Source organism: Lepeophtheirus salmonis, chromosome 2, assembly GCF_016086655.4.
Source record: "Lepeophtheirus salmonis chromosome 2, UVic_Lsal_1.4, whole genome shotgun sequence".
NCBI lineage: Eukaryota > Metazoa > Arthropoda > Copepoda > Siphonostomatoida > Caligidae > Lepeophtheirus > Lepeophtheirus salmonis.
In genome coordinates, this window is record NC_052132.2 from 3,899,750 (window position 1) to 3,927,515 (window position 27,766).

At 28.8% G+C, this 27,766-nt stretch overlaps 1 protein-coding gene and 1 long non-coding RNA gene across 3 annotated transcripts in view; one reads left to right on the top strand and one right to left on the bottom strand.

Annotated features, from left to right (window-relative positions):
- The window catches only part of LOC121132586 (neural cell adhesion molecule 2), a 287,177-nt gene that overhangs the window by 46,914 nt on the left and 212,497 nt on the right, over window positions 1-27,766 (top strand). The window lies entirely within an intron of this gene.
- LOC139907647 (uncharacterized) lies at window positions 23,291-26,838 on the bottom strand. Its single transcript, XR_011784372.1, has 2 exons — window positions 26,749-26,838; window positions 23,291-23,797 (listed from the first exon to the last, which is right to left on the bottom strand). It is a non-coding gene; the product is annotated as an uncharacterized lncRNA (long non-coding RNA).

Sequence of the window (27,766 nt, forward strand, 5' to 3'; positions counted from 1 at the left end):
ATAGTTTAAATTCCCACTCCATAAAGTAATAAATTCAGTTATATCTGTTTAAAAACATTATTTTGTATTTTTTCATAATTTTTCCCTGGTTCTGGGTGTTAAAAGTATGAATACTGTTGTTGTTGTTTTTTTTTTTTTTTTTTGGGGGATTAAAGTTTGGGAGACCTTGATTAAAAAATGTTATACAATACTATGTATAAATCTTATTGTACCTCAAGATGAATATTTAAAAGTTGAAAGGTGTGATAGGTGAAGGGAAAAAGGTAATCCATGCTTATTCATCCTCAAAATTAATAAATTAGAACTAGCTGATATTTACAAAATAAATCCAAGTCAAACTAAGCTCAATAAACGAAAAAGGTAAACGACACTTTCTCAATGATTCTCCACTAACATCAAATTAAATTTCTTCTCCGAATACAATTTACTTCATTCATATGTCAAGAGTATGAATAATGATCTTTTTCAGCTTTTGAGTTTTCTGAAACTCTGCATCATGGCCCATAAAGATGTTAAAAATGCCTATTTTGGATTAGGATTCATACTTATAAATTAAAATAACTGTTAACTTACAGGATTATGTAACAAATGTAAGCTAAGATTAAAACTTAAACTCATCTGAATAGCATCTTAACTCTAGATTTTGTTCGGTAAATATAAAACTTAGAATGCACTATAACATCAATTTCGTAGATGTAAATATAAATTAAAAAGATAGAAATAGTAGTATGAAAATAAGACATAGAAAAAAAAATAACTTAAAATAATCTTAACAGCATAAACTTAGGGTCTTAAAAGATATAATTAGTTATTCTTAAAGTAAAAGAACTCTTTTTAAACAAAACTGTGTATTAAATTTAGTAAAATTCGATTAAAATTGCAAAATATGTACACCAATAAATCCTTAAAAAGGGATTTGCAAGAAATAATAATATAATTGAATTTTCCAGGAGCATACTCAAAAGTATCTACGATAAAATGTAGACTCAAATGAATAAGAGGAATTTTAAAAATAAGGGGTGTATAATATTGCAGTTCACTAATGGAGGATTAAAAACCCATTACAAATAACTGTCTCTGTTACTACACCATTTATATTTAGGAAATCTAAATATCATGTTCTTGAACTGGCTCAAAAAAAATATTTCCTTTAAAAGTTCATATTGCATATACAGGATTTTTTTTATGATCATTTTTTAAATCAATAAATAACCAAACACATTTGAAATGTACCCAATATGAAAGAGATGAATTAATTAATAGTAATTTAAATATATACTTAATTTTTAGAATATAATTATCGTCCATTATTTCTTATTCGCCCCTACTGCAAAATATAATTAAATGAACTAATCCAATCAAATATATTTTTATTCAGTCTAATTGCACCACTAAATATACAAATAAATCATTAGATTTGGTCTGGTACAATGTCAAAATTACGATTGAATTTTGCAATAAATGTATACAGGGTTCAAAAAATCACTAGCCTGTCGCCTAGGGTTATTTACTTTTTCATTTGAATTACTATCTTTTTACATGGGTAACCTGTTCTAAAAAAAAATATACTTGATATCTTGGTAGGATGAAAATGAGAGGGGATGTCATTGTCTTTCTATAAATTAATTGGCAATCCTCAAAGATCCAAAAGAATATAGCAGATTTAAATCACTTTTGTAGCACCACTTCTAGAAATTTTTTAGAAATTAAAGAACGTCAACTTTTTCCTTCTCCTACTAAATAATCATTTTTATTTCTTGAAAGTAGTTCTTAAACGCCTTATTTTGAGCATAATTTAATTAAAATATAAGAATGCAATATCAAATTCAACAATTGTGATAAATTTTATAATTTCCGGTGATTTTTTTTTTTTTGCTTTGAACATACTTAAATTTTAGTTAGAAAACGACTTTGTATTAATACTTTTATTATTGTTCTTTAGCTGAAAAGTATAAAGAAATAATTACAAGAACATTTTGTTGTTTAATTAAAACATAACTATTATACACTACCACTTTTATAAATTGGTTAAAAAAATACTTAATTCAAATAAAACCCTTTATAATATCTAAATTTATCATGTGTTAAGTGAACAACCAGATACCCATTAACTCTTCTATCACTTTGTCTCTTTATTTTTAGAAAATAATATATTTAAAAAAATAGATTTTAAACAACATTTGTTATTTTTATTAAAAAAGTGGTAATGTTATTAAAACATTAACTCAACTTTATCTATAAAATGTAAATTTTTAAAACTGTAGGAACTTTAAGCTTCCTCTTAACATTTTTTCAAAACTTTTAAGCCATTGAACTACCTCTAAATATTTCTTTAAAACTTAAGGACTATTGAGGTGCCTCTTAATATTTTTTCAAAACGGCATAAAATAATTTTGTGTCCAAAATAAAAGCTTTGAGACCTTAAGGACCAAACATTTCAAAAATTATAAAATTCGTTACACCTCATTGTAGAACCTATAATCAGCTAAAATAAAAGGGGCAATACTTTTTATTGGCCCTGACAACCTTGTGCTTTGCCATTATACTGATTATGGTTTTGTATTTTAAATTTACATTCCTTGGATGGATAGAGCAGCCCAAGGAAGAAATTACACCTTCCCATATGACAGTGCACCGTCCCACATGTTCCAAAAAGAGCAAGATATCTTGGCACAAAATGAAAACACTTATGGAGCCTGGATTTTTGCCCTTCAAACATCACTGACTTGAACCCATACGATTTGTATCTCCGGCAGATGGTAGAGCAATAGGCCAGTGCCAAGTATAATTTGTTTGTGGAGAACCTAAAGAAGTCCATTACCCTTAAAATTGCAAAACTAGATTCGCCTAGGCCTACCATAGCTTCCAGTGCCGTTTAGTTGAGGTTAGCTAAAAAACAGGTTTCATTTTGAATAATTGAATTTCATTAAATATAGCTTTCAAATAAAATGAAAAAGGATTATCTTACTGCATTAAGTTCGTTCGTTATAAGCCTTTAAAAATTTCCCTGATTTATTGGAACACCCTGTACATGTATTGATGAGAAAAAGGGCATCCTATAAAAAACATTTTTCTGGGAATGCATCTTGAAAGAGAGTGAACATTAATTTTAATGTGTAAATTTAGTTATTATTGTGCTGTCGGTGAAAGAAAAAAATAATAAACTAATTTGTATTGAGAGTATTTTATTTTTTCTGCGAAGGTAAATTTGTAGCAAAACATTTTATTTTTACATGAATTATTCTACAAAAACGTAATTCCCAGAGGGATTTATCTCAAAGGTATTTTTTTAAAAGATACTTCTGTAAAACCTATTCAAAGTATAGTTATTTCGGTAAAGAGAGAGGAAAAAATATTGGTAATAGATTATCTTTTTTCATTTTTCGAAAATGGAAGCGTAAGCAAAAATAAGGAACGAGGAACAAACATTGGACCTATTAACTGATTTATGGGTTTCATACTAAGGTAATGTCCTTCCCATTACAACATGGAGAGTCAACGGATATAAAATATATTTTTTCGCCAATGGGTTAAATATTGTATTTTTTTTCCTGGCCTCATTCTATTGTTTTGTCAAAAGATAAAAGAACGGTTCCTTCTAGTAATTAATCTATTCGTCATATTTTAATACCATGTCCAAATTTTTTCTATTGTTTGTCTTTTTAATCTGTTTTTAAATCTATATTCATACATTTTGTAAAGAGAGGGAAAGGAGGGGATAGAATTAGTGTAAGACGTATCTGTCAATATACAAGGTATGTTCAAGTAAATCCAGACCACATTTAATTCCATCTTGATTAATAAGGGAAGCAAGTAGATGTTTGAAATTTTATTTACATGTTTTAGTAAAACAAAAAAAACATGTGTGCTCTATCTTCACGAATCATTTGATCGATAAGAGGTCTAAAGGATTTTAAGGCCTTTACCACGTCCACAGAGGAGACATTGTCTCTGTACTTGATGATAAAGGCCTTCTAGGAGTCGATGCTGCTGTGCGAATTGGCAGAATTCTTCCTTTATAACTCCCCTAAAAGGATTAATCAATGGGATACGTATGGAGAGCGTTAGAAGCCAGGCCTGGGGGTCACAGTCATCATCACTTTATATAGAGTAAGGTAGACAGAAGAAACTTAAAACACATTTTATTGAATTACTTGATTATTTTTTAAATTAGACGAAGTTTTACACAAAAGACATTAATCTATTTACTAATAGTTAGACAAGTTTATGGTAAGTATTTTTTTCGTAATCCTCATTTGAATGTAAATTTACATGTACACTCTACGATGGAATTGATTTTAAGCTCTTGTTGGCACCTGTTATCGTTGTCTTAGTTATTATTATCGTTATTTTTTTTCTTCATATTTTAGTTAATGAGATAAATTAGAAAAAAATTGGGGTATATATTTTCGAAAAATTAATTTTAAAAATTACGGGAACCCCTAATCTACATAGTAATAGGAAAATGTTGCTATAATAATCCGGCCTTATAATATCAACTATAAATTCTTTAAAAAAAACGTCTGTGGCCATTGTGACCTCCAGTATGGGGCTGAGGTGCTTACAAACCTAAATATGTAGTCATTACACATATCAGCCCACTACTTCTCAAAGAAAACCTTCAGGGAATCAAAATTGCGATGAAGGACTTTGCATGCCAAGTTCATTACTAAGTTCCATATTCTTTAGTGTAATGGCGATCAGTTTGGCGATCAGAGGGACCTGTAGTCGGTGAGGTTTCCTTTTTGCCAAGTTTGCAAGTTTAGTCATGAACTAATGACTAAGTGAAGAGTCTTGTACCAACAGTAATCCCTTTCAGGGTAGTTGATATCCAACATGGATTTACAACCTCGTTCATAACCTCCAGGAACTCTTTGGGTCACAACCTGATCCCCTGTAGGAACTTGAAGCCTTCAGTGACAGTTTCGTTGTGTCTTCTACTTCCTGTCTTCTTCCACAGGCTCTTGCCACTTTTAATGAATCTCTTACGAAAAAGGTTAACTGAGCAATTTACAATGGCGTGGACACCTTTTAAAGAACAATGGGGGCAGAGAAAATCTTCAATCTGTCGCCTCTTTGCATCCATTGTCGTTGTGTTTTGAGTTATTGCAACTAATCATACAGTGCATTAAAACTGATAATTTTTTTAATAACTACATATCGATTGTAAGTAATAATGTATCTTGAAGTTTAAACGGGTGTGGTATGATAATCTTACGCATACTGTATAAAAGTTATCATAACAATAGGAAAATATCAGTTTTGGGACAACAGTTTTAAGTAGTATTTCTCAATTGGTTGGTCTACGAATAATTTATAAACAAAGACAAAATGAAATGCAGTAGGGTAATATAAAATTATAAGATTAATTAGAATGCAAAAGAAAATACGAAATCATATAATGTATTTACCATATGGTCTATTGTATTATGAACAATTACTAATTCAATATATAATCAAGGTTAAGAGATTGAAATAAAATATTATTTTAAAATATTAAAGCATACCAATTAGTTACAAACAAAAACAATCTGAGCAAGTCAAGAAAATGACACTTGAACGTGTTTCCATTTGCACACTCCAGCAAATCCAAAACTTTAGAAAGGATGGAGGCCATACTAGACCTGAAAAAAAGAATCAATCCAGACCAATCCTCTCAACCCTATGAGGGGCAGTGCAAGAGATCTTGGGATTTCACAACAGATTAAATAGAGAGCTATCAAAAAAGTGGGTGGAAAAAGCCTTTCTGAGCTTTTTAACAATTACAATGAAGTAACCCCATTTTTTCCGTTGCAAAACACATCTGGACTCTTTTTTCACACCTTTGGTCCACTTATAGGACTGATGTCAAACTCTTAGACTATACCTTTTGGGTGCATGTCAAGAGAAAGTCTTGCAGTGTCTGTAAACATAACAACAAGCCCATCAATGCCACTGTCAGCAAGTATTGGGACGTTATGATAAAGGACTAAATCTCCAGTGGATTCCAGGCACCTGCCACCACCTAAAAGCAAAGGCTGGTGACATTAATAATTAAGAGACCTGAGTCACACATAAAAGTTAAGTATTAATTTTGTTAAAATTCTATTTTTAATTAACGAATTAGGTATATCTTGTTAAAGCTCAAAATTCAAAGTATTCTTATTTTAATGGACAACACTGTATATACCATATGTATGGTCCCTTAACATTACCTTTTTAAAGGCCATTGGACTTTGTTCAAATTATTTTTTTTCCTTTTGCATAATGGCATTCAAAGACGCAATATTTATAATGGTAAAAGTTTTATGTAGTGAAAAATATAATGACCTTTATATACATACATATATATTAGTATGTCTATAAACATTAATATAAATAGGATTGGAATAAAATAATTTGGTGCTTTTTATCTAACAAATTATATTAACAATTTAGTCATAAATTTGGCAAGAAGTTTTTTAAATAAGTTTATAGAAAAGAGAAAGAGACAATGAAAAGAAGAAATTTATATGTACAAACATAAAAAATAGTACTATCAAGTAGTTTTGTATTTTCTTGCGAATTACATAAATAATAAAACGACCTATTTTAAATATAACGTCATAGTCTTATATAATTAAAGCAAAGTTTCTCCTTTTTTTCCCCATAAAATTTATTTTTGAGTGTCGACTGAATATCTAAGAACTGCATGACTACTTGATATAAAAACAAACATAACCTTATAGGTACACAATGAATCTTAGAACAACTTCAACAGCCCAGAAAGTACAGAAATAATTATTTCTTGAAACTTCTTTTTACAACATTGCAATCAATTTGAAATTTCCTTCAAATTGAGGACTAGTTTAGTACACATTGCCACCACCATTTGCGACAACTACAGCTATAAGACTCTTTGGAACTGCTTTACATACTATACGGATGGTTTCGTGTGACAATTTGTTCGTTCCCTGCAGCCATTAGGACAGATTTCAAGTCGTTGACACTACTGTAGAAAGTCATAATAACCTCCCTTTACAGCATGAACAATATGGAAAAGTCCATTACTTAAAGATCACGGGAAGAAGGGGCCATATGTCACTTCTCCAAAAGTGATTAAAAGGGGTTTGGCACCATTCTTGCACATACTTTGCAGTATATGAAGGTGATCCGTCCTTTTGGAAGTAGTAAGAACCTTCCCAGTTTTGGTCCTAGCTCTAATGAGTTACTTGGGCCTGTAACATATACACATAGACGCACCCTCAGGAATGAAGGTCAAAGGTGTCTGTATCCTGCAGGATGTGACAACCCATACGATCACCCAGGCAAGCTATTGGCCCCTGACCACGCTGTGCTCGTTTTAAGGAATTTTCTCGATGATTTGCCAGCATCTGGGCGTTGTGGTTCCACAGGCATGATCTCCTTGTCAGCCCAAACGATAGATACGAATGTACAAGAATTGAGGAATTTTGTAAGCACCTACACCTGGGTCAGCCTCACGGCCATTGTGGCCTTGCTGAGAAGCTGTATCTTTGGTGGACGATACAACTTCACCCTCAGGTCCTTCACAGACCAACTTGGTTCCTCCAGACACACCAGCCTCATGAGCTATCCTTTTCTGATTCTCTTATATCAGTAGTATAATTAGAATAATTGTTGGATGTTTAATAAAAAAATTAAAAAAACTTCCTTTTTTTAAAAACCAGAATATGATTAAATTCAGTTTTTGACAAACCCTTGAAGAATTTTTAGGTAATCTTTTTGCAGAAGCGTTTTTCCGGGGACTTTCATAGCATGTATCCCTATTGATTGACAATTACTCTGTAAGGAACTAAAAAGGAAAACCTACAGCACTGAAAAATAAACATGAGAACTAAAATGTTGGCACCAGCTTCCAAATTCTACGGATAAAAAAGGAAATAATCATTCATTCCTATAAAATTGATATCAATAAAGGAAAAAATAAAGTTGAATTTATACGGATTTTTTACTTCAAGTTTATTCTATGCAAAGTATTAAACTTAGTACTAAAAAATTGTCTGCAAGAACGTGGACTATAAGCGTAATTTTCTTATATCCAGATTGGACAGTAAGCAGGGTGGGAATTATAAATCCGTATAGTGTAACAATAATGTATACTACAATTTATTTTCCAAAATTAATTCAGCAATTTACATATTCTTTACTCCTACATGTAGGGACCCATATTTAAGTCAATCATTAAAACCAACTACTTCCAACTTCAACCTCAACATCAAACCTGCCCCTTAACCTGACAGAGGCATTCATGAGGAACAGCTTATCCACCATGGGGTGGTTACTGCCTAGAGAAGCCTCGAAGGAGTCAACAGTGCTATGCGTATTTTTATTTCAATATCTCACAACTACACATAGTAGTCCAAGGTTTTCTGATATGGCTACCTAGAACGTCGTGCATTCCTTTAATTTAGTTGAGTTATTAGCCCAAAATAATCATGAGTATTCTTTTCAGCCGTTCCCGGCTCATCGTATCCCTTGAAAGTCTTGGCAACATTTTAAACAGTTGATTGGGGCAGCTTCGTATACTCAAAAATCTCCTTTGGTCTACACAGTCTCGGAGTCACACAATTATGGCTGTACGGGGTTCGTATTTGGAAAAAATCTCAAGGATTTTTTTTTTAACTATACAGTTTTGTTAGCTGCATCTGGGATCACAAATTTGCAAACATAGTTCACAGAGTTGCCATGATTTTGAAATCTAAAATTGTTCTTCATATAAAATCCCCTCCATGTATATGAAATGAACGTTTAGAAAACCTTTAAAACCGCTAAAATGATATTTTTTCTACATAGAAATCCCTTTGAAGTTCATGTTTTCTTGAATAGAATATGTAAATAGGAATATATTGGTAAAGCTCATGAGAATGTAGTTAATACAAAAGAAATTGTGTTTTTATCCTTTTTTTTTTTTTTTTTTTTTTAGCAAAAAGACATAAATACATGGATCCCTATAAATAAATGAATATAGGTAAACCTACCTATAAAATAATTCTTTCAATTTCCTAATTCAATTTGTCTTACTTACTTATTTATTTTTTACTTTTAAACATTCTAATAAAAAATATATAGGCTCATTTTTCTAGTGTAGATATAAAAAACATTTGTATTTTTTTAAAGCACATTGGTCATTCGTTAAAAGTATTCATCTTTTTGTTTATTGAATTCACTTACTTTTCTTCAAATGATGTATAACTTTATAAACAAATTCTTAATCAATAAAAAATACAAATATACATATATAGAGAAAACGTAGGAACTAGATGATAATTTGTTCTGAAAGGAGCGTCGAAAAGCTGTCCAGTGAAGTTTTAAATTATCCTGGCATGCGATTTGTGCTGCCACTTCTGATGCTTTAGTACACCCCTTAACACTAAATACTCCTCACTTTTTTTAGTTAAATACATAAAAAGTAGGGGGCTATTATAGCCAATGGATGATCAAATATTCGAGGAAAGGGAGTTATAAATAAAATTGTTACCTCCCTTTAATCACTCTTTTTTAAGAGGATAAGTTGTAAAATATACTTACTGACCTTTGGTCAAACAAAGTTTTTGCTTTAGTTACTGACAGTGCATAAAATATGAAGCCAGCCTAGATGCACTTGGTAGATGATTGTTCTCATTTAACGATAGAATATAGAGAACCTAATAGCAAAATAATTTCAATTTCAACTTATTTAGTTTTCAACCATATATTATTTACAAATATTCAACAATGGACATTTTTAGTCACATTTTTTTAAATTTTGTTGATTAATTTGTTTGTATTATGTAGTTATATGTTAAAAAATATATTTTTGACCTAGAATATTTCTATTTCCACACTTCAACATGGAAAATTCCTACATTTTTAGCCGAAAATTCCCGTTAATTTTCCATGTTCAAAAGTTCTCGGAATTTTGCAAACCGAGTTCAACATCTCTATTTTTTTGAAAAATAATTTTTCTTATTTGTAATATTTGAGTGATAGACCACTTGTTAAATTGCCATGCAAATGGTTTATTCGTTATTTCAGGTATTTATGAAACAAAATCTATGTGACAGCCACTTGATAGTGGACAGACAAACAACAAGTGTCTGTTTTTATTTGTTTTTGTAGTCCCTGTCTAAAGGACTTTTTTTCCGTCAAGTTTAAATGCATTTTTTATGATATTTGCAGCAAATGTAAACAAGAGTTAAGAGAAGGAAAGAGACATATATTATTGTACATTGACAAATATTTTTCAAACCCAACAAAATAATTAGGTTACATTATATTAAGAGATTATTTTTGCTTGATCTTAGTAGGAATGAGCATTACAAATATACAATAAATAATCAGATTCGTTTTAATGAGACATGAGGTTGTGATTTGTACTAATTAGAAAGGGAGGGTAAACAAATTATTTGGTTATACATATACAGATGTGATGTAGGGTCTAGCAATGTTAAACAAGTTTAATTTCAATGTAAAGTAATTATTTCCTTACTGCAAACGTTGTTTTTCTTATTTACTCCTGCACATTTTTAAAATAATTTATTTTAGATACTTGTACTATAGAGTCATTTGAGTCTGGAAAATACAAATATAGATCTAATTTCTTGCTATAGGTAGCTATAAGTTATATGTATTGCCAAGTATAAGGAAAATATTTGGAATATAAGATATTTAACAAGATGAACAATAAATGAAAAGGATCAAAACTTATTCATTGTTTATACATTCAAAAGTTTCTGAACATAATTAATGCACTCATAACCAAAGAACAAGAATATACACAACCTCTCTTTGCATCGTTACACTTTAAGCTGATGGCATTGTCTATTCAATAGACTAAGTTATGGACTATCATGGCTAGTTGGTATGCTCTACCCAACATGATTATTTATATTTTAAAGATGTTCAGGGTTTGTGATTATTTAGACACTAGAGCACGTTTTGAAATTTGTGAAGTAAACTAATAAATAAGTTAACTTTCCATTTTCATAAATTAATATTAATGAATACCTATAATTTATAACCATTCAGTAAAAAAAACCATTACAGATACTCAATGTAAGCATTAGATTATATTTATTTACATAAACTATAATACTTTTTGTAGCCATAATGTTATTCGGTACAAATTTTCCGACTCCACCAAAAAGAGGCACTGACTTTCTATTTTATCCTTGATAAAACACGTGGATACCTTTCTTTATTATTTTAACTACTTATTCAAAAATATTAGTGGGGGAGAGAGACCAAATATCATTGGTTAGTAAGCAAATTAGTCCCAATTATAAAATTATTATTTGATACTTATTAGAAATTGTTTACTGTTTAACAAGAGTAAATTCGAATTCAGCAAATCAATGTTCAGAAAACTGATAAAGTGAAAAAAATAAAGAGTGTTTATCCAAAACATGATTAAATCACAATAACGTGATTTTTATGGAATAAATAAATAATTTAACAATGAAAAAGTCTGGATTGTGTACCCTCTGGTCAGGATAGAAGCTCAGAGCGAATAAAATTTTGTGATGAGAGATGTAGCAGACATTCTTGTCCAAGACACCCCAAATTATAAAATACAGAGGGTTGAGGTGCGGGATGATGAATACCTACATGGAGGCAGGCCAGAACTCAGCCAAACTGTTCCTTTAAATTTTTGTTTCTTCCTGTATGTACGGGACTGTATAGCCTTTGCAGCCTTGTTGGCCCTGACACTATCGTAGAGGAGATTACATATCTCTTGTTTTTTTTGGTTGTTGCTTCGACATTTTTACAATAACAGACATGGGATATAAACAAAACTTATTTATTTCTATTTCACGAGTTGTTTAGTTACGTAAGAAACCTTCGTAATTAATTATCTATGTAAAATACTATTGAAAGTTTTGTGCCCCCACTATGTACAGTATAAATAATTAATGATTTGAGATAACACCCTGAGAAGGACAACATTAATAAACTTTTTCGATAAGGTAAAAATATTCATAATCGTCTAAAAAAATTTAAAGTTTAAAATGTTTGGAAAAATCAAGGATCCCCCTATTGGTCAGATGGAATTTCACCAACTAGTTATATGCTCACATTTTGTACTACAATTAATCCATCCAATCTAAGAAATTGAAGTTAATAACGTAATATATATATACATATTTACTTATTAACAAGCAAAAGGGTATCTTCCTTTCCCAGATTGATGTCAGGAAATTATTGTTCTCGTACGAAATTCTGCTCCATTTCTATAAATAAAAAATTCAAAAAAAAATAATGACGTTATCTGTAATGCATCTATTTTTTCAAATAGAAAATGCAAAAAACTGTAATAATTAATTAATTAAATTTTGCAAAATACAAATTGTGCACAGTTTTTAGTTCTATCCTTTCCACATAAAAATGGATTTTTTTTTCTCTATACAACGACTTCAATATCGTTAAAAAATGTTACAGACAAATTTTACATGCCATTTCCATCCTGACATATTTAATTTTAATTGAATTTAATTTGGTTGGAATAAAATAAGATGAAAATATAGTTAATGCCAGTGGATAAAAAAATCACAGGTAGCATTATACAGGAGAGAAAAATAGTTCATTATTTGAATAAATCTCTATGAAACTTTTAAATGATGTTATTTATTTGGTTTTCTTGTTAAGTTTTCTACTTAAGTTATTTTTTTTTTGTATATAGGGAACCACACAATAAAATAACCAAATATGCAAATGGTGAAGTGAAAAAGATTTATACGGGCACTTTACTTTTTTGCAAGCAATCTTCCAAACTTAAAGATTTATTTTATACATCCTAGGTCTATGTAACCTCTGTTTTTATAAACATAAGTATGTATTCTATATAAACAATTTGTACTAGCAACACAATTATCCGTTTGGATTTGTATTTTCTAAGATCATATTCCAAAGATAGAATGATGCATTACAGAATTAGAACACAAAATAACTTTTTTTTATATAAAAATGATTTTGCTGGTATAGAAGGGCTTCTTCATTCACTTCATAACTTACATCATAATGGAAGACGTTGCTTATTTTAAGTTTCAAAATTGTTATTTTTACAACATAGCATTTCTGTTCAGATTTGATGTAGCTTAATAAACTGGCTTTAAAAACAAAAGATTTTTTTATTTATCTGCAACTTAATTAGAAATATAAAAATTTCGATTAAATTAAATCGATATATAAATATTTCGAACTAGTAAAGTTTTTCTTTCTATTCCAAATGTCTGTATATATGACAATAGAATTGCAATGTAGATAGTGCTCCATGATGTATATCATCAACAAATTTTGATCTAAGAAATAATAATATGGTCGTATTAATGAAATATTGGAGTTGTGTTGAGCATATATCATCAAATGTGTAGATAGATTCAACTGTATATAATGGACCCTGATGTAAATCGAATCAATATTTTAGACATAATTATTAATTATGTAGTCTTATTATTGAAATATTACAGGCGTGTGTTTATAACAAGAGCAATGTTTCTATTTATTTTTGTATTTGGTCTCTTATGTATATCATAATTCAAATGAGTATAGATTAAGATTTGAATAAAATATAAACACTGGTATTTTAATATAATTTTTTTATTAGTCAGCATTATTAAGACTAAAGTATTTATCTGTCATTCAATATATTAATTTTTTCCCCCAAACTTGTATTATTATTATTTTATTTTTGAGGAAGGAACACGTTATATGAATTGATATAAATATTATTGTATTGCCCTGTTACCTGTGTGTTTGTTTATGAAAAACATAGAGTAAAAATTAAGATTTCTTAGGTAGTTATGTTCTGTATAAGGTCTGAAATACATATAATAAAACAAGGCATTGCTGTAATAATTTTGTAATAAAATATAAGGCTAAAGTCTTTTTATGTATTCGTCCCATTTTGGCATCCAATAGTTCAACAGTTTCCTTAATATGTAATGACAAAAATTTTTGATTGTTTTGAAACTTGGTTGCATAAGTCTCAGAAGGACCAAGATCAACCATGCTGACGTTGCGTCAAAAGGCTCTATAACTTGGAGTCTGTATATAGATATATAGTAAAAGTAACAATTATTGCATAATTATTTGATCCATATATATTACAAACAATATTCTTAGAGTGGAGCCTTACGCAACCATTTTGAATCTCGTCTAATTCGCCACAATTTGCTTTATTATAGTTTGTCTAATCTTTGTCACAATCAATGTTATATCTATTTGGACAAGAAAATTATTTTTTTTTATTTCGTCTTTGTTTTGTAATTTTAATTCAAAGGACAATCATTGAATTATACGCTGTTTCTTTAATTGGTTAGATGAAGTTGGACTGATTCAGTACAAGTAAATATTATAGTATAACAATTGATTCAACTAACCTAGGAATCTTGTGTAAAATCCATTTAAATAAAGTATATCTCTTTGTCTAGGAATCACATGGGCGTGAACTTACGCACATTGAGTTCCAGTTAATAATTTCTATGTAGTTCATGAGCTACGGCCATTCCATAAGTACTCTCGATCTTGATGAAGTTAAACTTTTTCTAAATTTATCTGTTAGACCCCATTTTGCTATGGTATTGCTGACGAAATTAACACTGCACATAATTTATAAAATGTCATTCAATCTCCGGAAATGTTTTGCCCATGTGAAATACTTATTTTGAAAAATAGTTCTCTGTTATTTACAAAATAGACCATCTCATTATTAATTTTAAATTTGATTACATTATAATTTGTACAACTGTCACAGTTTTGACAGTTGTACATAAATATGTTAATTAGAAATATAAACCTAATTATTATATAATTTTCATATATATTATTTCCAATAATCAATCAACTAAAAATATTATTGTGAGATTATAATTTGTTAAATTTACATGTAATAATATGATATCCCGAATTGTTCGTAATTTGTTTAACGAGTGTATTGAGTGAACGCAAAGTCGTTTTTGACAATTTGATTAATCTTAAAGATACTCTGAGGAAGAAGCGACATATTAAAAAGTTTAAGATTTTTTACTGTGATATTTTTATCTTTTGTATCGTGTTATTGTTAGGAATGTGATTCTTGGAGAGAAAAGTTATAGCTCTAAACCTTTTTGCCCTCCACAAAAGTTCCCTCCGTAGTCATATTTTTTATTTTATTTTATGGAGGATGTGTGTATTGTAGGTATTTTACTTAAAGCCTTTTTTAATTGTATGAGTTAGTTTCCTTGCACTTGTCGTTTCAGAATCAAATAACAGGGATGCCAAAACAAATCAGTTTCTTTAACTGAATGTGCGTAGGTTTACATCTCGCTCGTTCCTAGAAAAGGAAATATACATTTTTTAAATGGACTTCAAAGAAGATTCCTAGGTCAGATGGAGTAAATGTAATACTATAATGTTTTCTTTTACTGAATCTGTGCAACTCCATCTGACCAAATAAAGCAACATTAAACAAAAGTTTATTTTATATAGACATTTTGATATTAATCAGTAATTTTTTTTGAATGGTAATTTAAATTATGTCCATATTTATCAGTTTTAGCCACTTTTTATTAGTGTGGTCAAGATACCAATATTTAATTAAACTGAATCAACGAGTTGTAAACATAGGTATAAAACAAAAAAGGTGTTATTTACATGCACTATTAAAGACGTCCGCATGGTTTCCTTTAGGGATGTGGGTGATAAATTTGAGAAGTTTTATTCATAATTTGTTTTTTACAATATAATAGTTTAGTTTTGTTATTTGTGGAGGTTTTGTCATAGACAGGACAATATGCTAATAATGTAATGTCGATACAAATACCAGTTCCAGAATACATATGGTTTTTATTGCATTTATAAATCGGTATTACCATATTAACAATACACCAAACTTCTAACAATTGGATTTTGCTCCTAATCCAAGGTATCTATTAGAAAACTGCTACTGAAGTATGATGAAAATAAATAGGTGTATGCATACAATATAACTTTGCACAAAGTCCTTTATTATTTTGAAGTACAAAATAAACAAACGGATTTAGTCACTAAATGTCATTTTTTTTTCTTTCAAAGAAAAGAAACACAATACCCAAGCAATAAATGAATAAAATAAAACTTAAAAGAGGCCTCTCTCAGTTTCTTAATCCCTTTATAACTGTTTACAAGAGTGATTATTTATTTGTTTTATCTTTGGAAAAAATAAAGGTGTCCATAATGTGTAATGAAAATGGCTACTAATCCTCTTCTATAGACCAAAAACAAAAGAAATCATTTAAAATATATCGATCATATCTATTGTGACCCGATTAAAGGATTGCTCGCATCACATGAGAGAAGACAATACACTGTGTTTGCCCTTCTATTCTTAATTTGAACTTCATGAACTAATCAAAAAAGTTTTTTGAAAGATATATAGCTAAATAAATTCAATTATCCAATATCCAAAGGCATTGGCTTCTAAATAATTTAATCATCTAATAAAGTATTTATGCCTTATTTTTCTTAAGAACCATTAATATATTATTGGCTGTGCAAAAGAACCAGATACGAGTTTGTGTAATATTCATACTTAATAGGAATTTTCTCGTGTAAAGTGTAGTTTTAAAAATGTTCTAGTTATTGAGTTTGTTCAGTTCTCTACAAGTAATGATCTCAACAAACATTTCATTGATCAACTCTATAGTAAATTACATTGGGTGAACATTCCTGGACTTTAAACGTAGACGGTGCTATTTTTTATTTATTAAACAAGTATGGTACGTTGCATGTTCCATTGGGTATATCAAGTGTGTTTATCAGCCTGTTGCTTTATAATAATTGTAGGAGAAGTTTGTGCTCGCATGTTAGTTGTGATTGAAAAATGGAGAAAAGCTACTTTTCAATATGTTAAAAGGGCTCAATGGTGACGTTACAGGAAGAAGGCTAATCTCATTGCAAAATTGCCGTACAGATTTTCTGTAGCAAAACAGCAGTTTACATTTTCCTCAATTTTTTTTTCTTCAAAGTTTGGTATTTATACGGAAAAAAAAAGAATAGAGACCTCAAGGAGAGATGATTCAATCATGGAGTTAATTATTCAAGATCTTTCACTTTTTCTTGTAAAAAAAATCAAAAAACTCGGATTAATTTGATTAAAAAAAAGCACAAAGATTGTGTCAACACTATTTCAAATCGTTTGAGTAAAGATTTCAATTAAAAAAAGAAATTTCTGAAATACATTCATATTTCTGCTAAAAATAAGAAAACATCCCATGTGGTTTTCAACTTTTTCAAATGACTGTACCTAACCAAACCCGCGGACTTTCAACTAGTGTAATACTATGCAACTCTGTTTATCAAAATATAAGACATTTCAAATATCACATATCATACTGCTTCAAATATATATACTTAATTCGAATTACGGAATTTTTGTGAAGATATGGAACTGTTTATAAATCATTTACCTGACAGATTAATAATGTGTAAGTTTTTTGGTTAATTCTTACTCCTTATAATTTTTTTTCAAGTATCAAATGTGCATAATATTATGGAGCTCTATATATCAATATTTTGTGTATTACTTAACGTATGGGATATAAAAAAAGAGACAAAGAACGTACAATACTGTTGCTAGTCTAAAATTCATCATTTGAAACATTCTGGTGCTTCCTTGGGGATAATTTATTATCAATGCATGTAGGGCATCCTTTTCAATGCATTCGTTGTAAAATAATTGATTTAATTTTCAAAATGAAGGATTCAACGTTTAGTTAAATAAATTATGTACAGAGTACCAGAACAAAACTTGTTTTAGAAGAAGTACCGTATATATTTTAATAAATGTATAAGGGTTTTTTTTCGATTTATGAAAATTATATAAGATCAATGATGTTCTCTATTGTTCATACACAAAATAGAAATTATTTTGGTATTTGAATAGGTGGTGGTTTTTTTTGATTCTCTATAGTTAACATTCTATAAAACATTTTTAAAAGGAATCATTATTTTTTACAAAAAGGTGCTAAATATAATTGAAAAAATGTCTTATTAAATAATTGAAGAATATTTGTTGACTAAATAATTAGTAATTGGCGGTTCTGCAAAGATTTTAAAATGTGGGGTTTTCCAGCATAAATCTGATTCCACCAACTCGATTTGAACAAAATGCACCATTCTAAAATTCTTGCATTACACTAAATCTGTTAGCACTAAATTTACTTTTATGGATTTATTATTTACGGAATTAGTTGCTTTCAAATTATTTTTTAAATTTTAAAATCAATTGAAAAAAATCGTTTAATACATACAAGAAACTGTTTTTCATGAATCGAACTGATAAAAACTCAAAACCTATACTGCAATTAGTTTAATTTTATAAAAATATTCGGTCGAATAATTTTTTGGCAATTTATATTTTCGATAGAAAACAATAATTCCTCACATTAACAAAAAAATCCAGCTCCACCCTGCTACTACTTGTTGTCATGGCCTAAAGCTTTTATGCTTTTTGAAATAAATAAATGCAGGATTTCTTGTAAATTTTTAGTTGATTTATAGCCCAATAAACACCAGAAAAACAGTATTCTGAGATCCCAGAAGAGATATTCTACTAACAATTTAATGTTGATCAAAAAAATTGTCACTTATATCCTTACAATTAATTGTCGTAGCAAATAAAAAATACAAGCCCCAATCCACAGGTAAAAAACATTGGTATACAGTTTTAAAAGCCCTGAGGAATCAGATTAAAACAAATATTTAAAAAATATTCGAAGATTGTGATTGCATCGATCATGGGATATAATAAAAACGGTGCTCATTCGCAGAAACGTCAATGCAAATGTATCAGCTTCACAAATGATCTTCTTTCAACATCTGAGAAATTCTTTACTTATCGATTCGTGATAGGAACACTGGACCTTTCAGCATACTTATCAGGTCATCTTAATTATTATTTCTGCATTTTAGAACGAGAAACAGCTTCACATTTTCTGTGGGAGTGTCCAGTTTTAGAAGTTGTTTACTCCGCCAATGTGAGCCCTCACATGTGATGTCAGGACTTGGCAACCTGCTCCACCTCCAATTGAAGTCTCAAACAGCTCCAAGACAATTTTTGACGACTTTATTTAGCAGGACTCTTAAATTTCTTATTCGCAGAATCTGAAACGAAATTGATTTATTTGTGTTCGGTACAATCGAACGACTAAACTAACAAACTCCCTACAACGCCAACGAAGAATTTATCAATTGGATCAATAAATAATTGCGAGATTTGTCAGGGAACCAAGTGGCAAAGGCCTGCTTTCACTTTCGGCCTCATATAGAGAGTGTAATTGAGGCTGGAGGTGATTTCATAAAAAAATCGAAATCTCAAAAGTTTTTAGATGGTTTATTCTTAAATTTAATAACTGGTTGGAGAGAAAATTGTTTTTAATATGTTTTTCACTGCATAGATAGCTTGTGCAACCCTGTATATAGATATATATGTATAGCTTGATTATCTAGACAAAATGAGTAATGCTAGGGTATTTCGTTTGCTTGTTTCGTTGCCTTTCAAGCATGTATATAGTGACATTAATAAATAATGAGGAAGAAATTCGTATATATGTACATATTTAATTAAAATTAATTAACAGTTGTATTAACTTGTCCTACTAAATATAAGAATATATTTTGTTATTTTGCAAGATTGATGAATTTTAACTAGCCATCTTCACCGCGAGACAATGCATAAATGAAGAGGCGTATTTAAGTCCTTACTGTATTTTGTTTCTGTAAATAAAAACTGCAACTTAAACATTATATATAAAAAAAGAAAAGAACCAGCAGATTTTTGCAAAAAATAAATTATATTTTTCTTTGAAATTGATGTTTAGTTACTTTTACAAACATACATACATTCATGCAGTGGTTTTAAATGCAATATTTAATGATACTATAAGACCTCCACTTTATATTTTGTACATATTAACCATTAGTTTGTGAACAAATACACAATTTTTCCATGTAAGTGATTGAATACTAATAATATGAGTTATTGGTTATGTCAGACACATATTTGTTTGTAAAGCACCAATGTTTATAAATGAGAAGTGTTTTTATTCGAAAAATTCAAGAGCAACAAATTAATCAAACATCTTAGTCTTTAAAAAAAATTTACTTTCCTTATAGTGGTTATTTTTATTTTTTAGCAGAGTAACTAACTTTTCAGGCCATTGCTAAGCATGGACACTATTTTCCCCATGAAGAATCATTTTAAAATTAAAACACATAATTGTGTCTGATATTTGTTTTAGAAATAAAAAAAGTACCGTCACACAGAGCAAAATAATTTAAAAACTAAAGGTCAGATTGTCTTGAAATGTTAACCAAAATTGATATTGGTACTTCAACACTTTTTGAATAAAAAGAAAATATATATGAAATATTCTATAGTACAATTGACATGCACTTACAGCGCTGCCCTTAGGATTTTTGTTCAGAGTGTGAAAGTAGAGGTCACCACTTTCCTTTTGGAGAGGAAATGAATGATAAAAAAAAAAAAAAAAATAGAAGTATTCTTTTTTTTAAATTAATAATTTTGTCTCGACGACGCAGAGAATAAAGTTCAATGGAAATGCCGGTTCTAATATAAATTTAATATACATTCAAATGCAGATATTATAAACTTGTATAAAATCAAATATGTTTTCCTTTTTTTATATCAATTTCATAGGAGTTAATGGGAATAATTCAGTTCAGATTTAAGAAAATTCCAAATATTTTTGTCTGTTCTTCAGAAAAATAGTAATTTCCTTTATCCGGATTTTACTGAATTACAATTTTAAACGTTTTAGTACACAGGTATCACCATCGTACATTATACACCGAATAACAATTTTTTAGCTCTTTCCAGTTGAAGTTTGCCAAAAATAAATAGGGAGTATTCGCCTGTTCCTCGGAAATCTAAATTAATCAATTGAATCGCCATAGCTCATGGACAGCACACTCGGGTGTTATTCTCTTGAATTTGATGTGTGTACGTTCGTGCCCCGGTGATTGCTAGAGAAAGAAATATATTTTATGTATATGGATTTCACCAAAATGATTCCAAGGTCAGATGAAGTAATTGTAACACTGTAATGTTTTATTATGCATAATCCGTGCAACTCCATCTACCCACTTAAATCAACATTAAAAAAAAATAATGAAAAAAAAAATTAAATATACACTTGGCATTACGACCAGAAAACCTTTTAACAATATGTTAAAAAAATATTAAAGTAATAACAATTCTCTTTTTTTTTTCTTAAAAAAAGTCTTAAAAGTTAGAAACCCTAATTTTTTATCAAAAAGAATGAAAAATATTAAAGTCAAAAAACCATGTTAGATAAGATGTTCCAATGTGCTTAGTATTCTTTCAAGAACATAAGAAATATTATGCAAAAATAGAAAAGACACATAGTAAAAAAATTGTGCATACATACAAATACATATATCAAGTATGTGTATCTGGAATATCTTACAAGTTAAAAATTGTCATAATATGACTTTTCTTGTTGATATGTTGGAAAAACCGAAGAAAGTTTTCACATTAGGACATTGGGGTATATGTAATTATTTTATATTTTTGTAAAACACAAAGTCATTGAGATATTGATTAAACACACAAGCACTATATAAATTTAATCGAAGTATACTTTGTACAATTTTTTCCTTAGAAGCCGGATTTTAATACTAAAAATAATACTCAAGTGTAACGTTGATAATTATTCATGCCCCAACAAATTCAGACAAACTTTAAATTAAAAATTTACTGATGTAGATTTATTTTAGGGTTTTTTTTGTAGCCAAGAGATTAATACAAGATATTTGCAATCTCAAGAAAAACATGAGATGCTACTAAGAAATTTGCCATTAATTAGCAGTTCAATACTTAAATATGAAGAAAAAAAACAACACTTATAATGTAGAATGTCTAAGAAATAGATGAAGAACGGATAAATTTTAAAGTATCATAGCCAAAGTAATAGCTTGAATCAAATTTATAAGTCCCACTCAAGAAACTACTAGAGCACTCCAACTCACCACCACATTTTGTGTACAAGCTCCAGCTCTACCTCAGTGAATGAAAAAAGGGGTTGCATTTTTCCTTTTTTTCAATCTTAAAGCTCTTGCTCATGAATATTGAGCACCACTCACTCATACCTTGGTTGAACCTAATTGATAATTACTTATAATTTGTGTATAAAATCAGAGTGGTCCAGGAGAGAACCTTTGATTTATATGTGTCTATCTTTACACATCAATGGTTAATAAAATACTGTTTAGAAATTTTAAAAGTAAGGATGGTATTTAGGCAGATAGAAAACATTGTTTTGTGATTCGAAAAGGAAAAATAGTTGGTGAGTGTGCTTTTTTTTTCTTCATTTCTATTTAGTAAGTTGTCGTGGAGTTAACATTTTCGACTTAAATAATAATTCCAGCTTACCTATGGTACATTTAAAAAATGCATAATTACAATATATTTTTTAATATTTTGCATTTCACTTATCCTATTTTAAATGCCGAAAGTTGTCATGTTTAGATATTAATTTTCTCCCTCTCTCCCCCCTCCAAAAAAATCATATTGAATGCTGAATGCACCTGATGTTATTACTTTATTAATACCTTTACTATTGATCCCACCTTCTTCTCGCCCTCTACATAGATCCCATACCTACCTTTAAGAATAGTTAAAAACTTTTACCGAAATATTTGTATTCTAATAACTAATAGCTTGCTTTCTCAATATATTAATTACATTGTAGCAGAGGTGAAAAGGAGAATGAACAGACTCTTTTTTACCTCCGTTAGATGCCACTCCGATATAATCATAAAAATCTAAAAGAAGAAGTCCTTTTTTCATATGTAAATACGTTTGATATCTTGATAATATATAGAATACTCAATACGTTTAATATTGACACCAGTAGGAAAGTTCTTGTCTCTTAATATATCCTACAACATAATAGGTTATGAATAAGTGTTTTATTCAAATCATTTTCAAACCTGATATTTATTGTTTTTTCACAAAAATGTATTATTTATTAGAATCTTTTAGAATACCAATAACATAAAGTGTCGTATAAAAGTTAGAGACTAACACTAACCCTTTCAACAATTATATATATTTTTATATATCTAATATCCAAAATATTTTCATTAATTTATAATAAGGATATTAAGGATAAATAACCTTGAACATACCAACTACAGCCAGCAATAACGGCTTATAGCCAGGTGGTTGCAGAATTTGCTTATTTTTGATGTAGTCCTCCAAAAAAAGATCTCACTGTATATTGACAGATTATTTTAGGTCTTAACACTTGGGTGTTTTTTGTTATGGTTTATTTACCTACATTTATTCACGTTTAATACACATTCCAAAACCAATACTTAAATGATCACACAATACTTCAACTACTTCAAATGCTCATAACATCATTATTTAAAAACAATATATATAAAAGTTTATTATGGAATTTTTAATAATACTTTGCTGTTTAATATAACCAGTATCCAATATATGGTATGCAATGGGATGCAATATACTACCATTCAAATCAAATTTGTCCATAACGGATATTGATCTCTTGGCTATCTTCTCCATCCCACTGCTCTTTCAAGGCTTTGGCCACAGCTTCAGTAATCAATTTTCTTGGCCGACCACTCTAGGAAACTTATATCGGATCCTACCACTTATCTTTGCACTCTATGAAACGGTAGACAGTTGTTTTGGAGCTATATTTGGGCACAATAACTGCTTTCGATGGTATTCCGGTAGTAAGTAAGTTTGTAACCGATCGCTTGTGTTATTTTTGCAACATCATAATGAACTCTAAGGTTAAAAAAATAACGCAAACAAAAAATAAAAGACTTCAAGCTTTATATAGAAGGGGGAAAATCCCATTCCTGTACTAAAAACAAAGGAATTAAGTTTTTTAAATTGTCACTTTAACTTTTGAATTATAATCCTGTCTTTATTTACTATATCAAAAAAATATTAGTATATTAATATTTGTAAGTATTATGCACGCTCAATTAAAAGAAGTGATTTTCTGTTCAATGTTTATTTTTTGTCAAAAAACTTAATTATCATTTAAACGTTTAATGTTTATTGAAAAGAAAATTAGAATTAAAGTTTTTTTAGTGCTTGAAAATGAGTTTTTAGAATGAAAACAAATGTAAATTATATCTTTATGTCTGTAAGGATACTAACTAAAGTTTAAGAGCTACATAAAATATGTTTAAGTTTCTTTATTTTTAAATTTCGGCAATGCATGTTTATGCATCACTAATCATGAGCATTATTGCTTATTCAAGAGAGAATTTAATGGAACAATTTAGATTCAACTGGAAATATTAAAAGAGTTTTAAATTACATTACTAACTTGCTATTTTTAATACTATAATAACGACTAGCTATTATTATTGACTAACATAAAGTCAATTTGTTTCATGCAGGAAAATACTAATTTATTTGACAAATGAGAAAGGAACAACATTGTATGTAGACAGAAAGAGACAAAATGCAGCAAATGTTTGTCTCATCTATTATAATCAAATGTTTTTCATAAATATAATAACGCCTTAAAAAAAGTGTAGATCTTATGTAATACATAGAAGAAAAAAAATGTTCAGAAATACGAGATACCACATTCCTTAGTTTATTATTTTTATACGAAATAATCATTTTAGGGGCAACTCTATCAAATATATAGAAATATTATTTATGTATGTACAAAAATTGTTTTCTTTTTTTATAAAAAATTCTGTATTTTATCAAAAGTTGCCTATTTTAGTGGGAAAGAAATTAATAAAATTGTAAAAATTAGGGCCCTGTGCAATCTATAAACGTTTATAAATATGATTCAAACATGACATTTCTTTATTTTTTATCAAAAGTTATATTTTAGTACTCTTCCCCTCCCCTGCTCTCCAAATCTTTGAAAAAAAAAAACAATACAATTCAAAACTTTTATGAGCACAATCAAATATTCAATCCGATTTGATATATCATTTTAAATAAAAGAAAAGGAAGTCGACTTTCAGGAATTAAATAATAATGATAACAGCTAAGGAAAAGAAAATAAACTTCTCAATTTGCCAACTCAAAAAAAGCTAAGAAATGCACATCATTAAAAAAGGGGTATAAAATATGTATTAGAAAGTGAGAAAGGTTTTTCCTAGTTGGCAACCAGAACAGGCTTTTCTAATTTGCAATATCCGTGGATAATGATACTGCAGAGAAAATATTGATCTTTCTATAACGGGTATGATTTTTTATTTTATTTTTGTGGGCAAAACATCTAAGAACAAAATAATAACTAGAGCGTGTGCTCATGAAAGACGGAGAGTAATAATGATTGATTGAACAGGAGTTACATATTTTTGTAAGTCCTTGTTGGACTCTGTGAAGAATTTAATTGAAGATCGACATTGCAGCAATGCTAGCTTGTATGTCCTTTATATATACGGAGTGATACTTTATGTTTATTTTACAATATCATAAACTTGCCTGTGTTTAGTGAAAGATTCCTCGTGCTCTCTCCATTTTCATATTTAATTGTAATCCATTCTGTAAAATTTCAGGCTTAGTGATTCTCCTTTATTAATTATAGACAACTATTATAAATAATTTGTTTTTCATTTTTAAAGTACTCTCTTTCAATATTTCTAATGTTTCTTTTTACAATTTCTCCCCTTTTACTAAATAGTATAATTATAAATACTATGTTTGGTTGACGCATTAATCAAGTTTGGTATGTTTATAGTAATCTGATTTTGTTTTTTGCTTCAAGTGACATTCAGTATTCATTCCATGTAACCTACTTAATTATGCAAAATAAAGAAATAGTAAATTAATACTATTGTTTATAATATTATAAGTATATACTTAACCTGAGTCACATTTTTAATCCTCCATTAGTGAACATCCTTTTTATAATGCGGTTAGTGAACTGGTTAATAAAGTAACCCCACAAACAAAATTTATTTAATTACATGATAAATAATTCAACGGTTTTAATCATTACGTCGTTGAAATTTCGTACTATTTTCTTAAACTATTAAATCTAGTTTGTAGCCGAAAAAATCCTACAAATACTTGAATTAAGATAAAACATTGAGAAAAAATTAGTATTTAATTTAAAATAATCTCTAAAGGATAAACCTTAGGGTTTTAACAAGGTATAATTTGCTTTTATTTCAGAAAAAACAAAGGAACGCCTTTAAAACGAAATTGTGAATTAAATTCACTAACCCCTGATTAATAATTGAAAAATATACGAATAAATCCTACACAAGGCATTCACAAGATCCATAAAGAATGGCTAATAACTTTATTAAATAATTGAGGAGCATCCTGAAAAATATTTACGATAAAATCAAAAAATTTTAATAATGTAAGTGTTAGTAACTTCCTCTTTGTATCATTAATTGCACTTGAAATAGGTTTTAGTAGCGTAAAAAAAATATCCGCTGATAAAAGTTGAATTTCTCCTAATAAGGGCATTCATAAAGTTAATTTGATATCTCTGTGGATGATTTATTTTTATTTGTCATGTAACCTTCTTATTTGGTTTAAAAAAAACTAATACAATTGTTTAAAATATTATAAATAAATAATTAACTTGAGTCACATTTTTATCAGACTATAAAAGGAAGCACAACATAAAATTATCCTTAGAGTAACTTCTGCATCAATCCTTAACGGTGCATAAAACATTTTTTAGTAACGTTAAAAAAAATATATATTTACTTATTAAAGTTTTTTTGTTTTTTGTTTACTTAATAAGGAATCAATATTCATAAAACCAATTCTGTCTGTCTGTGAATGAATTTTTTTTAGCAACGAGTGTAGATAAAGCTCAACGTTTCTTATAAAAAAGAAAAGAGAAAGGTATTAAATCTACTATACTATAATATTATAGTTGTATGTTTGTTTGTTCACTAATAAAAAAACATAGGGTATTTATTTTAAAAACGGAGACAAATACAGACTTTAGACATAAAATATAAGTTGTTCAGAATTCTCAGTTGTGTACCTAAAGCTATATTTTATTCTGATCAGACAAGATTATTGAGCTCTGAATGGCAAGATTGTTTTTTTGCAAGTAAGTTTATATTTTTCATTAAACAAAATTGATTCCCAGTGCCTCAAAAGATTTTTGATAGGAATAGGTTGTGGATTCAAAAATGTACCAAAGAAATTAAAACTCCTATAAAACGAATTTTTGTACAAATGGAAAAATAGAAAACATATATTGAATACGAAAAAAATGCAATTAAGAAGAGTGTTAGCGAGTTAGCCTTAGTATGTTTCTTCATTATTGTACAAGAAGGAACATAATTACAATTATTATATTGTCTAGCGACAAGTTTTACTAATTTCTGGAGTTATTTAAAGCAATAATAAAATGATTCAAAATTAATATTTAATACATGAAAAAATGAATCTTATTTTTGAAAATTAAAAAACTCAAAAAATTTCAACTTTGAAAATTCGGAATTATATCATTTATTTATAAAAAAGATTCTTTTGTCTCTGTTTAGATGTTTAAAATCCAATATGTTATATATACCTATATATATATATGTTTATCTAGAATAAATATCTACAAAAATACGTTTCAACCATCTTTTAACAAAAGAACAACCTTAAGAAAGACTTTTTTTTCTGATTAGGTTGATTCTATTTACAGATAGAGTATAACAATATTGAATAAAAAATCATTTAATGCTGTTGAACTATTTTCAAGCGTATATTTTATTCCTTTCTCCTCACAATATGATTTAAACAATGTTA